Here is a 15,625-nt window from a genome sequence, read left to right as displayed (position 1 = left end):
ACACATCCTTTCTTGATCGAACCTAATTTTAGGCAGTCTTTAAACCAAGTCCCATCTCTTGAGTTTATTCAAAATAGGTGAGCTAATGTGATAAAAATGCTTGTGCCACAAATAAGGATCATCAAGTGTAACTTTCATGCCCGAAAAAGAGTTAGTAGGCACAACATTTAAATCTACCATATACACATTTCTTTTTCTATGGCCTTCAAGAATAATACTACTTGTACCTTCAATTATAATGCGACAAACATCTGTATGAAATACAACCTTGTTACCTTTGTCGCATAGTTGAGATATGCTAAGTAGATTATGCTTGAGACCATCCACTAGATAAACATCACTTATTGCGTGTGATTGAGAAATTCCAATTTTACCCACACCAATCACTTTACCTTTCTTGTTGTCACCAAAAGTCACCTTTCCTCCATTGAAAGGTTTGAGTGAAAGAAACAAGTTCTCATCTCCAGTCATGTGTCTTGAGCATCCACTGTTAAGATACCATTGGTTGTTTTCTTTCACCATTACCTGCAAAAGGATTAGATACAGTTTTTAGTTACCCAAGCTAAGTTGGGTCCTTTACGGTTAGTTACTCTATATAATAAATCCTTTCGTACCCAAACTTCTCTAATAGTCGTACTTATAACCTTTGGGTAGTATCGTTTAGGAGGAGTTCTAGGTCTAGGGGACTCCCTGGGTCTCACATATCTAGTCTCCTCGTGTTTAGGTCTACTTTGTTTAGGTTAACAAGGAGTTTGTGAAGTTCTAGGCTTTTTGGTGTAATCAAAAGCCATGTTGTAGAACCAACGAAAGTTATTATTCCTCTCTTCGTTAGGTTCATCTTTAGGGGATTCATCATCCTTGACTGTTGTGTCAACCGTGTTAACAAATTCGGTATTTTTTCGTATATCATGTACACGTTTGACTCAATTTTCTTGAATGTGACCCGTATGACCACAATAATTGCAAATCAGATATTCAGGAAGATCAGCATATTTTCTTTTTCTAAAATCGTGATCAGAAGGTGTTGATTTGCATTTAGAGTGATCTCTACGGCTGTAGCACTCATGTCCTAACCCCATCTTCATATTATTGTCAGATTGTTCGGTTAGGAAGTTTAGGACTTTTGTGCTACCGTCCCACTTGTCATGGACTTTTCTTACATGTAGGAGTAAGTACTTTAGGGTTTTAATCTCTTCAAGACATTTCGTGTGATCTACGTCATTATCCTTCTTGAAATTATCACGAAAGTCTTGGAACCTTTTCTTAAGAATAAATACAACATCTGAGTGTTGTTTCTTAACATTGATCATGTCAGTTTTAGATTCTTTCAATTGCTTTGTAAGAGAATCTATTTCTTTCTTTTGGTCTAAATTCACTGCTTCATTAGACGTGACTTTAGTCTCTAAAAGTTCTTTGACTTTTCTAAGTTCTAAAGTTATAGCTTCACTAGATATAACTTTGGCTGGAAGGTGCTTAATATTAAGCTTTAGGTCTGAGGTTATAGCTTCATTAGCTATAACTTTGGACTTTAGTTCCTTTTTCTCAGCATTAGCAGTATCTAATGTTGTGGCTTTATCTGCCGTAACTTTAGATTTCAACTTCTTAGCTTTTGCCTTTAGAATATGATTCTCCTCAGCAATATCAAGAATCTGTTCTTTTAGATCCTTTAGTTCCAAATTTTGTTCATGACATTTGCCTAGGGATTGCTCAAAGAATTCAATTAGGGTACTTTTAGAAAGTTTCTTAACACGCTTTTTGAGTTCAAGATAACTAACCTCATCATCGTCATCTTCATCTGACTCTCCTAGAAGGCAGTAATTTGAGTGAGAATCCGTGCTATCATTGTCGCTGTCAGAGATTAGGTCAAGACTGACGCTGCTAAGGCAGGGATTTGCTACTTTGTCATCTTCAGATCCTTCATCGTCTTCTGAGTCAAGATCTCCCCAACACGAAGCCATCATTACTTGCTTGAACTCCTTCTTTGTGTTATCGCGTTTTGTCTTGTCTTTAATTTTCTCCCATGTGGGACAATCCTTGATCATATGATCAGATTCTTCACACTTGAAGGAACCTCTGTTAGCAAAAGATGATTTCGACTCTGTTGCTTTCTTATTAAAGGACTTGTTATTGTTAGCAGAAGATTTTGTTTGCTTGTTTCGAAAGATTGTATTTTTAAAACGTCGTTCAAACAAAACGGTCTCATCCTCTATGTCCGAGCTGACATCCTCGCTTTTCAAGGCCACGTTTTTACCTCTACTCGGTTCTACTTCATCAGCATTTAGAGTGATTTCATGGGCCATGAGGGCACCAATGAATTCTTGATAGGATAGGTTCTCAAGATCTCTCGATTCCTCCATTGTTGTCACCTTGGCACGCCACTTTTTAGTTAGGCTCTTAAGAACCTTTCTTGCAATGTCCTCGGTGTTGAATTTTCTTCCTAGGTTTTTCAATTCATTTATGATGCTTGAAAAATGTGTGGACATACTATCCAAGGACTCATTTGGCTCCATACTGAATAGCTCATATTTCTGCATTAATATATCTATGCGGTGTCTCCTAAAAATAGAAGTACCTTCATAAGCTAGTTCAAGGCCGTCCCATATTTCCTTGGCCGTTGAGCACGAAGAGAAGCGATCGAATTCTGCAGTAGTCATGCCATTTTGCAATAGGCTTATTGCTTTAGAATTCTTTTCGGCCTTCTTGTAGTCATCCTCGACAGAATCCTCTTCCTTTTTCTCATAGGTAATGCCTTCAACGGATGCAACCAAAATTTTATGCGGTCCATTTTGGATAATCCTCCAGCACTCCCAATCATGACACTTCACATAGTGAGTCATCATGTTCTTGCATAAATCATAATTCTTCCTATCAAAGACGGGACACTTGAGGTATTTGGAATCCATTTATCACGTGATAGGCAGCGGAATATAAAACGATAAGATAAATAAAGATAGACAGATCAACCTCTTTGCAGTTAGGCAATCAAGAGCACGAGGCTCTGATACCAATTGAAGAGTCTATCGATCCGAAATACTCAAGAGGGGGGGGGGGGGGGTGAATTGAGGATTAAAAACTTTACCCACTTTTTTGACTAAATAAATATAATCAATTATTTAAAGTTTATTGATTAAACTTTAACTAATTAACGAACAAAAACAAAGCAAATAAACGAAAAAGAAAGAGAGACACACGGATTTTTGAAGTGGTTCAGTTTCACAAATCGAAACCTACAGCCACTATTCTCGATTAATAAATTTAGTACCTTTCTACGGATTACAAATTTACTAACCCAACTCGTACAACTAACCCTAGTTGTAACTCAAGTGAGTATTTCTAAATACTCGAGTGACTAACTTACGCTAATAAGAAAGCACTAATGATTTTTTAAAAGTTCACGTTAATGAACGAGTAAGAAATCAATTAAGCACTATTATCTTATAATGATAACGAAAGAATGAATGCACAAGTTTATAAGACACACGACCTTTTCAAAATAACAAAACGGTTTTTTCTTGTAAAACACGGTTTTTCCTTTTAAAATAAAATCAAAATTATGCTCAAAGGTCTTGCTTTCAAATGTAGCAAAGAGTAGAGTATTTATAGAAAAAGAGGAAGCATGCACTCGGTTTCCACGAAACCCTAGAGGCCGAAATAATAGATATGTAAACAAATCATATCTTTATTATTTCTTTCCTTAAAATCTTAGGAGATAATAAAGAATAACCAAAAGATAATTTTATCAATTATTCTCCTATTATCTTTTCCTTAAATCTTAATATATGATAAGATTTTCCATAACAAAAATATCTTTATCATATATAACCATATCTTGTTAAATATAAATGATATGTTAATATAATTCTAGAGAATAAAATCTTAACAATAAACAACTTTTATTCTTAAGCTTACACGAAATCAACACGGCTCATATGCCTCGTTTTTTGTGAAAACCCTAGTTTAATATATAGGTAAGATTTAGGGTTTAAGAGTGTGCAATATTAGTAATATGACTCAACTCATAAGTTGATTCAATATAATTACTAATTATAAGCTTAAAATAAAACTACACTTAATATGAATATGGGCTTCCTTGTTAAATAAGTACTTTTTGCTAAAACATTTAAAACAGACAAAAACATTTTTCAAAAACAATTTGAAAACACTTTAGTCGTGTATTATGTAAAATTGACACCTCAATGTTATAGTAGAAGAGCTATAACATTGAGCTCTTATATAAGCAATGTTATAGCTGTGAAGCTATAACTTTACCAATCTAAGAAGTGTACTCTAAAGTTAACCTTATGAGATAATCACCTACGCTATTCTAATCTTCTTAGGAGATCTTCGAGTGTAAGCTACTTCATCATTCAAGCTTGATCAATCTTTAAATGAGCTTCATCTTCTCATGAATACTTGAAAAATTCTTGGTATGTTGTCATCATCATCATCGTCTCCCTTGATTTCAGTTGTGGTTATGGTAGTTGTAAGAGGTGGTTATGCTGGTTGTTATAGGTGGTTATGGTGGCTGCTTGTTATCTTATGGTCGTGCACAGAATCGCTGCGGTTTGCTAAAGGTAGGTTTTCCTACTCAGTACTGTTGGTTGTCTAAAGTGTCGATTGTTGTTGTATAATTGGTTTGGTGTCGTTGTTGGTGGTGTAGATTTGTTATTGCTGACCGTTGTTGTTGTATAATATGGTTGGTTGTGATTGTTTGTCTGTGGTTCGCGAGGTGCGTCCTCGGCTGAGTGGAGTCACTTGCGGGAGTGGCTTCACGCCCTTGATTCGCCTTCTGTGGAACCCGCCACAGAGGGGATGTGCACATTAAGGAACATGGGTTATCGCTCGGATTAGATGAGCGGGGCTTAGGTGGGAACGGCTACGGTCCCCCACTGGCGGTGTTGATTACTGGTGGCGACTGGAAATCTAGTGTAGATACCTCATTTCTTCGCCTCCCGCAAGCCACCCGGTGATGATTGGGCCGCATGTTTGGTACACGGAACGATTTATGACAGTTCGTAAGTTTATCGTCAAGTGATAGCTCAAACACTTGTGTCTACCCCTTGGTCGTCATCTACGCACCATTACGGTCATTTTGACCGTAATTAGAGTACATTTGGAGTCCGGGTCAAAACCCGTCTTCATTTTCTAATAACGGTTTAAAATGCCGAGTCAAAATATTCTGGAATGTTCCGGATATTTCTATTCCACATTTTCAATCTTTTAATTTTGGTAAATTATATCCCGAAATTCTTTTATAAATAATAAGGAAATCAAGATCAAACCGCAATTCCATAATAGAAACGCGGAAATCTTTTTTCCGCAGAAGGAAACCCTTGGGGAAAGGGCGCAGTAGGTGCTGCGCCTCTTCCAAGAGATGCAGTGACTGATGTGCCTCTTCCAAGAGACGCAGTGACTGTTGCGCCTCTTCCCCACCTCTTTTCTGCGTATTTTCAAATCTTTTCGAGATTTACTTCCAAAAGTTTCACCGAAACCCTAATTCCTTCGTGTGATTAGTATAAATAGGAGCCTTCGTTCCTCATATTTCTCACGTGAGTGTCCGCCCTTCTCTTCTCCCTTTGCACTCTAAAACCACGCTCTTGCTTTTTGGCATCTACGTGCTTGAACTTTCGACCACGTATGCTCGGATCCTTCTGAGTACCAGCCTCGTTTGCATGACCAACCAATTTGACCAACTCCACATCAATCAACTTAATAAATCTTGTTCGTCTTGCTCTTAAAGGGCACTTTCGTCGTACATTCGAGTCGAGCATCACTAAACGTTAACTTAGTTAATCTCGTTTCGTCAAACATGTAAGTCTGAGGGTGTAAATCCCATCTTTTACTATTGTTTTTACTTTATTTTTGTAATCATTATTGTAAGGTTTACGTCGAAAGTATATTCAAAACCGATTTATAAAACCTTTATTCAAACCCTTTTTACGGATTAACGGGAGACAGACGTCGAGAAGGAGCGCAGCAACTGCCGCGCCTCTTCGAAGGGACGCAGCATCTGCGCCTCTTCCTGAGGCTGCCGCAGTTCCTGCTCTCCTTCTTCTTCCTTCGTCTTCTGTTATTTTCGTCTGTTATTTCTTGTTTCGTCTTTGCCTGTTCTTATTTCATTGGTATGATAATTTTGACATATAATTCTTTAATAATAATTCATCTTTAAATTCCCGACTTAAATCCCAAGTAATTAATATTTGTGGGTTTTCGTCATTAAAATCAAATCCGGGTTTTAGAGATTCGATTCATCAATATCAAGTCTCTGAAATTCATCTTTTGTATATTTTCGTTTGTTCATCTGTTAATCATCATCATCAATAGTTTAGCATTAATAACCTAACTAGTTTGTTAATTTGTAATTAGCCTCGTAATTAGTCTTCCCATTAGTTTGTTCTAATTAGTTTTATCCCGTGTTTTATTGCTTCTATGACCAATTCACATGTAGGTAATATGTTAAACCACTTCAATCCGAGTCAAATATAAATAATCGATCTTTTAAATCACCAATGAACATTAACAATTTGCAATTCTGGCTTCACAGCCAGAATTCACCTCAGGAACAGACGCAACAACTGTTGCGCCTCTTCCAAAGGACACAACACTGCCGCGCCTGTTCCGGTTTAAATTCTGCCCCTGAACTTCCGTTGTTGCTTTGACTTAGTTATTAGCTTACGTATTTAATTAACTATTTGTAACACCCCCATATCCAGAGGAGCCTTAACTAGGCCTTCCTTAGCATATAAGGGCATTACCATCTCGGTTGCCCGAGGAAACAATAACCAAATGTCGATAAAAGAACTATTATGTTATTTTACAAGTGATTTAAAACCAACTGATAACATGAAAGATACAACTCAAAGACTACTCGCTACAACTATCAAATCTCGTGAAGACTCATCCCTGCCCGGACTCCAGCTATCAACGATATCAAACCTGCTAAGACAGACTGCTAACCATAAGGGATCACGGCAGACACACAAACAACAAGACAACCACACCAGGTCAGTACTGAGATAAGACACAACGAAGCCAACAACAACTAACAACTAACAACACAATGTAACACAATCAGCCACACACAAGCACACACACACCGATCAATCTCCGTCACCGACTGTCCACTGGACCAGCCCTGCCAGTGGAGGACCGCAGATGTACCCACCAAATGCCCGCTCATCATACCGAGCGATAACCCTGTCCTATTAATGTGCACATCCCCTTCCGTGGCGGGTTCCACGAAGGGCGAAACTAGGGCGTGAAGCCACTCCCGCAAGTGACTCCACTCAGCCGAGAACGCATCTCGAGAACCAGAGACAAACAATCACAATTACAATACAACAGCAACAACCATCTGAATCAATCAATAACGACACAACAATCGACACACTAGACTATCTACAGAAACTGAGTAGGCGAACCTACCTTTAAGCAACTGCAACCAATCCATGCCAACATATGATATATCCAGCAACCAAGCAAAGCCTATAACCACAACACAATCATCTATTACTACCAAGCAAACCCTAATCGTAAAGATAAGGACACGGATGATGATGACGACATACCTATGAGGAGAAACCCAGCAAAAGACCGCTACCCGACTCAAATTATGCTTTTTCTAAGGCGCAAGGACCTTCAAGAGGCTTCCATGGAGGTTTTATGGTGAAGGGAAGGGAAAGAGGCGACCAAAGGGTAGGAGGGATGAGGCGGAAATGATTTGCGGATTTAACAAAACGCGATTAAAAACCCTCGCTGAAAACTCGATACTCGATCGAGTACCTCACATACTCGATCGAGTGACCCCCTACTCGATCGAGTAACGACGCTACTCGATCGAGTAGCCTCTACTCTATCGAGTACCACACATGACACGTAACCCAAGATAGTTTGGCACGCACTTCTAAGAACTATTCCCGCTCCTAAGGTCAGTCAACGCTGGTCAAAGGGTCCCTAAAAGGGCGGATATTATAGTCTTCCCCCCTTAAAAGAACTTCGTCCCCGAAGTTCAACTCACCTAACTCAACGCACAAGACACGGGAGGACACGACATCACTATCTTTCGACACAAATCACCTACTTCCCTGAAACGCCATCCCCCATGTCATCATATCATCATTATCTAACGCTCTATTCATATCGACTCTTACAACTATCATATAAACGTCATCATTATCAATTGTCACTCTGTATGTATACATCCACTCTTACAAACTATCATATATAAAACATCAACCTCGCAATACGAACCAGCACAAACAACGATCACCCCTCATATGGTAACAACTATCGACCCGAAACATATCTCATAACAACTTCATGCTGCACAACTAATACCACCATGTTACTCAACAACGCGATTCTATTACGACACATTGCACCACAACTATCTCTTTATGACATACTATCACATTCGCTTCAATGAACTAAAGTAACCACTTACACTTCATATAAGCAATGTGATCAAAGTACTAGAAAATTTTGTAATTAAGCAATAAAACATTATAAACGAATAACACCATAACTTCAAAATCAGCATTTTTATTTTGCGACATTACTCTTCCCCTCTAAAAAGGAACTTCGTCCCCGAAGTTCACCGTTAATATTACCACACATATTACTTATTACTTGCATCGTAACATGAATTAGAACCATATTATTTATTATGGACATTACTCACTAAGCCTATATTTGTTAAATTAGAAATCATACACAAACCACCGGAACACTAGCCGCCGTCGATAAAGCACGTTAATATCGTATGCATAAGCGTATGAAAAGATGTAGCTTCGGCAAATAGATCGTAATATGGCGGATGTAATATTAAAGCAACAAGAGACCATCACCACTTCACTATTTGTGACGAAAATGTATATAAAACTCAAGCACGACTTCTAACATATGAAATTAACGGTTCAAAGGTGTTACTACGCACTAATAACCACGTTAAACATCAAACTTGCAATTATAAAACAATTGAACACTTTTAATTTCAAAAACTTCCTGTAACAGTGCTACTCGATCGAGTATGTAGTGGTACTCAATCGAGTGCCCTGCTACTCGATCGAGTGTCTTGACTACTCGATCGAGTAGCCCTGAGATCAGAATGTCTCTTTTCTGCCACACCTATAGCTACTCGATCGAGTACAGGGTACTCTGTCGAGTACCTATAGGTCAAAATTCTTGGGGAACCTGCCATAACCATACATATATATACAAAATCGTCACATAACTTGAGTCGGAATGACCTCCCGACTCATAAGATCCTGCAACAAAGTCAAGTAGTAAATCCGGCCTTATGGCCAAGCATACAAATCCGAAAAAATAAAAGGTTCTAACAACCAACAACTACCAACATCCACGACCAACAATCATAACCAAGATAAAGAAATAGGAGTATCACTCCTGCTGCTGCTGCTGCTTCTCCTCCATCACCTCATCATCACCACCACCACCTCCCGAGGTGCCCGCTCCCGATGACCCGATCCCTGCATCAACTCCCGCTCCATCCCCCGGACCTACGTGCCATGGGGTCAAACCACTATAGGGAAAGGACTGAGGCGTCCCCCAAGCTGACGGATCCACCCCGTAAGAGTGGAAGACCCCACTATAGTCCCCAACACCACTCCACCAAACCGGATGCGGTCCCTCGGTCCCAATCCCCTGAGTGTACGCCATCTCATGCATATTTCTGAGTGTCAAAGTAGATGACACTCTCTCTGCCAAGTAGCTAGATCGCGTCTCCGGGGTGTCGAGGTAAGGGTAGCACGGAAAAGGATGCTGCTGCTGCTGTGGCGCTACCGGCCGTGGCCTAGTCTCCGAGGTCCTCTCCCTCACTCGACGGGGTCCCCTCCCCAATCTGGGCCTCTTCACCACCACCACCGATGCATTCTCGCCCTTCTTCGGCTCGGGCATCACCTCGAGAATCGCATCATCGATGAGGTAGGTCTGCAACTGGCGGGGCACGTCATCATCCTCCTCCTCCTCCTCGTCGGAGTCAACAGCTGTCACCACCGGCTCTAACGGCTCGGTCGGTGGAAGGTGCTCAGCAGCCGGAATCCTCATCCAACTCACGCCCCATACCCTCCAAGCTAGGCTACCGTCAGCCAAAGTTCTCAACCACTTCAGGTCGAGATAGTAATCACGGTCCATAGTAGGCACTGGGGTAGCCAGAGGCACATACTCCGAAGAAGCCTCAAAGGAGGTTAGCTTTTCAGCTAACCGAGTGGCGATAGCGCCACAGCTCAAGTACCGGGAAGAGGCAGTAGCCATCAAGGCAAGGGCAACACAGACGATGGAAGGAGCATTAAAGACCACTTTCCTGGCCCGCTCCGTGTTGAGGTAAGACATCAAAAGCAAAACCTCATGGTTGTTCAGCTTACTAATGTCCGGTCTATCATACAGGAGGTTCGAAAGAGAACGGAGAAAGACCCTCAAGGTAACATGCTGAACGTCATTTATCAACATGTTACTTGAGGTGGGAGCTGGCTTTCCAGTCAGACAAGGCATTAGGCGGCAGACACCGCACTCAGAAAGAATATCAGTGATAGAGTCCTTGGGAGGCTTGGCCAACCCAAGGTGAGAAGCAAAAAGGTCCATAGTCAACAGAAAACTGGTGTTCATCAACCTAAACTCAACGGTTTGGGCAGCTGGATCATAACTAAAGGAGCTCATAAACTCCAAAGTGAGAAAAGGGTAGGAATGTTTCCTCAGCCTATACAAACCCGTAAAGCCCAAAGTCTCAAATATATGACGGACATCCGTCTCTTTTCCCAAATCCTCCAACAGTGTAGTATCTATACACCTCGTCGGCCTCATTTTGCGTTTTTGCAAAACTACAAAGCGCTCTCTCTGTTTGAAATCTACAAACACGACAGAAGGGTACTCCGGAACTGCGGGTACCACGGGTCCACTCCCCTCCCCAATCTCAGGCTGTGTCACCCTCCCCCGTTTACTCTGTCGGGTCCCTACGTTCGGTCTCGGCATCTGTTTCAGCATATGATTTAAACAAACTTGTATAAACATGTAAAGCATACCATACACGCAATTGAACTTGGATGCAAAACTAAGTACACACTTTCACCAGTAATTTCCCAATTTGATATGCACATTCAGTTTATAGCTACTCATGTTTACTAGTTGTGAAAAGTTTATCATGGTGAATACACATGCTTAACAAATTCCAACATCCTAGCATGATTCTAAGGTCACCCCATACACACCCCTAATAACATGTGAGGCATTTGTACAAGCTCATGGAAAAGTAACTTAGGACATATCATCATCACCTTCAATATTAGAAACAAACAATTCAATTAGGCTTGTCAGACGGTCTTTACAGCTGTAAAAATTTTGATATATTCCCCATCAATTAACATCACTACTATCATATTGAAGTTCAACCTTTACTTAAACAGTCATATACAACACCAAATTTCAGATATAACAAACGAATTTCCACTTGGGGCACTTTTAAGACGGAGTTTTAAGGCAACTTTTTAAGGTGATAATCATCAAAATTCATTCTTCAACATGATATAAACAATATATAGTACTCAATTCCATCATCTAATCATTGTAAAACAATCAAAAATCAATTTCGATTTTTTGTAAACCCTAGAAATTTCGGTTTCAATTTGGCAATTTCTAGTCTATTTTACAGCAATTAATCACCAATAATCAAGAAAGGGGAGCATGTGAATCATATTACAACAATTAAAAGCAACAAATTGATCATATGAATCGAAATTTTCAGGTTATACAATCATCCTCAACAAATTTAAGGCATAAAAACATGTAAATAAGGAAGAAACCATACCTTGATTAAGTAGAAAAGTAAAGGAACAAAATCAAACAAAGAAAATAACTCCAAATTAACCACTACCAACACAAGAATATGAGAGATTATGAGGGTTTGGAGAGCTTAGGTTTCGAAATAGGAAGAAGGAATGAGAAGGATAGTAATAAATAAGGGTTTTAAGAAACCCGTAAGATTCGCTGTACAGTAACCTACTCGATCGAGTGTCTAGGGTACTCGATCGAGTACCACCCTACTCGATCGAGTAGGAGCTATTTCGTCGAGTATCTGCAGAAATTTTTCCACTTCCCGACGTCATGGCTTCCTAACTAGATCGAGTGAGGTCTACTCGGTCTAGTAAGCACTCGCACTCGGTCAAGTATAGTTAAGTACTCGGTCAGAAATACGAAGTAACTTGAAGATTCCTGCAAAAACAATATCGCGTGTCGATTCCAAACTAAGTTCGGAGTCGTCACTAGTTATCATGCTCGATCACGCATTACCATTATTACCCAAGCCTAACGTGTCGTCTCTGCACGTAAGGTTTATGTCATACTATGCTACAACAAATTACCCAACTCAGTTTACCTGCTACCGAGTCATTCATAAGCATAATCACGTTATCATACCTTACTTAAACTTATTTTACCGCATTACTACCAAACTCGTGTTCACATCCACATGTAACATATAATTATCATTAATTCGTCTTTCACATGTCATAAGAATATAATGTATACTCTACATAACAAATTAATCTATCATATCCAAATCCAATCATAAGCAAATCATCTTACATAAATCGTTAGTCACGCAGCGGAAAAATTTCAACCACTCAACCAGGCATATATGCATTACTATATGCTATGTTTCATATTATAACTCAACAATTCTATAACCATACCGTTATTAACAATCCTGAAGCAAATACCAACACGATTACTATTCATACCATAGCATACACTTCCACATTTTACCACTCTATCAACCACACCCTTGCCACGTTTCTCATACTCATCGTATAAACCCACTAATCATGCCAATACTTCACTAAGCACCATTCGAATGCAACTACTATACCCACCTCTATGTTAGCAAAGACTCAACCTCAAATGATTCCGACATAACTAACATACACATCACATATATACACACGGACTCCACATTCCCATACCCTGTGACTGGCTTAAGTACTATGGGGTCAAGATTTTGAAATGAGGGCGCCTACTCACCCAAAATCTAGCATCAGCGGGGCTCCCATTATACATACACCAGGTTCATTTTATTAGACTCACTACGTTCATTAAGTACATTTGTTACAGGTTCCAAAATCGTCGCTCTGGTACCATTTTGTAACACCCCCATATCCAGAGGAGCCTTAACTAGGCCTTCTTTAGCATATAAGGGCATTACCATCTCGGTTGCCCGAGGAAGCAATAACCAAATGTCGATAAAAGAAATATAATGTTATTTTACAAGTGATTTAAAACCAACTGATAACATGAAAGATACAACTCAAAGACTACTTGCTACAACTATCAAATCTCGTGAAGACTCATCCCTGCCCGGACTCCAGCTATCAACGATATCAACACCTGCTAAGACAGACTGCTCACCATAAGGGATCACGGCAGACACACAAACAACAAGACAACCACACCAGGTCAGTACTGAGATAAGACACAACGAAGCCAACAACAACTAACAACACAAAGTAACACAATCAGCCACACACAAGCACACCCACACCGATCAATCTCCGTCAGCGACTGTCCACTGGACCAGCCCTGCCAGTGGGGGACCGCAGCCGTACCCACCAAATCCCCGCTCATCATACCGAGCGATAACCCTATCCCATTAATGTGCACATCCCCTTCCGTGGCGGGTTCCACGAAGGGCGAAACTAGGGCGTGAAGCCACTCCCGCAAGTGACTCCACTCAGCCGAGAACGCATCTCAAGAACCAGAGACAAACAATCACAATTACAATACAACAGCAACAACCGTCTGAATCAATCAACAACAACACAACAATCGACACACTAGTCTATCTACAGAAACTGAGTAGGCGAACCTACCTTTAAGCAACTGCAACCAATCCATGCCAACATATGACATATCCAGCAACCAAGCAAAGCCTATAACCACAACACAATCATCTATTACTACCAAGGAAACCCTAATCGTAAAGACAAGGACACGGATGATGATGACGACATACCTATGTGGAGAAACCCAGCAAAAGACCGCTACCCGACTCAAGTTATGCTTTTTCTAAGGCGCAAGGACCTTCAAGAGGCTTCCATGGAGGTTTTATGGTGAAGGGAAGGGAAAGAGGCGACCAAAGGGTAGGAGGAATGAGGCGGAAATGATTTGTGGATTTAACAAAACGCGATTAAAAACCCTCGCTGAAAACTCGATACTCGATCGAGTACCTCACATACTCGATCGAGTGACCCCCTACTCGATCGAGTAACGACGCTACTCGATCGAGTAGCCTCTACTCTATCGAGTACCACACATGACACGTAACCCAAGATAGTTTGGCACACACTTCTAAGAACTATTCCCGCTCCCAAGGTCAGTCAACGATGGTCAAAGGGTCCCTAAAAGGGCGGGTATTACACTATTACCCGTATTGTCACCTAATAATTTGTTCGTTAATTTATTTTCCCTTTCTTTTTCTCAAACCATCCGTTTTAAGTGTATTTTCGACGTAAATCATTAACCCAATGTAATTATTGTAATTTTCTTTATTGTATTTTTATTGTATTCCTTTATTATTTATTGTTTGTATGCTCTCACATGAAATCAACCTAAATCTCTACCTCGACATTAATGCATGTTAAATTACATGTTTACCGACTTAGTCTAAAATCACATGCTAAGATTAATCTAATGGATGTTGCATTGCATGCATATAACCTTCAACATATCGAGTATAGACGATTTTCCCTAATAATTAGTAGAGGCCGCTATCGAGGCGGGCGGGATTAGGTGTTCGATAAAAAGAGCTTCCTAATACGTACCCTCACCCTTACTCTAGATCTCTGTGAATATCCGTGTTCATTGGCATCCACGAGAGTCATTCTAGACATAGAATGCTAAGGGTAACGAGTTCTTGGTGTTCATGTCATTACTTTGTGTCTTGACATGACACGAAGTATTCGAACGGTTTCCAATTTTCCGCAATAAATTGGTGGCGACTCCATAAAGCAAAGCTTGCTCGCTTTCTACCCGAGCGACCCCCGTGGGCCCGCGTCCAAAGTTTGGCGACTCCGCTGGGGATTAATACACTTACGTGTAGCCAAGGGTGTAACGTGAACAAGTTTAAGGAATAGTTTGTACAATACAGTTGTCGGTTTTCATAACTCGGTCTTCCTAGATCGTTTATTCGGCCTTCCTAGGCCCAACCCAACCCATTCGACCAATCGTCCCGTCTAGACGGTCCAAATTCTTATTTGGGCCTAAGGATGGATATCGATTGACGTCAACCATACCATGGTGCTTACTCTTGTTTGTATCAAGGGCTTTCACTACTCGAGGAAATGGACTAGGAATCGGCCTTACTCCTGTTTGGTACGAGCCTCTCCACAGACCCCGGGTTTGATTGTTCGGTATGGCAACCCACCCTTTAAACCAAAACCCTTTTAAATGCACTCAGCATCCCGTTATAATGCCTGTTGTAATGCTTGTATTATATGTGATCACCATTTTCTAAACGAAACCATGACGAATTTTGTAAAAATCAAAACCTCTTTTAAAAGGTAAATTTTCGAAAATAGGCCAAATTTAGCGCAAAACAAGTCGAAACTCTGTCCAATTGTCA

The sequence above is a fragment of the Silene latifolia genome, chromosome 10 (assembly GCF_048544455.1).
Source record: "Silene latifolia isolate original U9 population chromosome 10, ASM4854445v1, whole genome shotgun sequence".
NCBI classification, from domain to species: Eukaryota; Viridiplantae; Streptophyta; class Magnoliopsida; order Caryophyllales; family Caryophyllaceae; genus Silene; species Silene latifolia.
Note: the sequence above shows the minus strand (reverse complement) of the source record.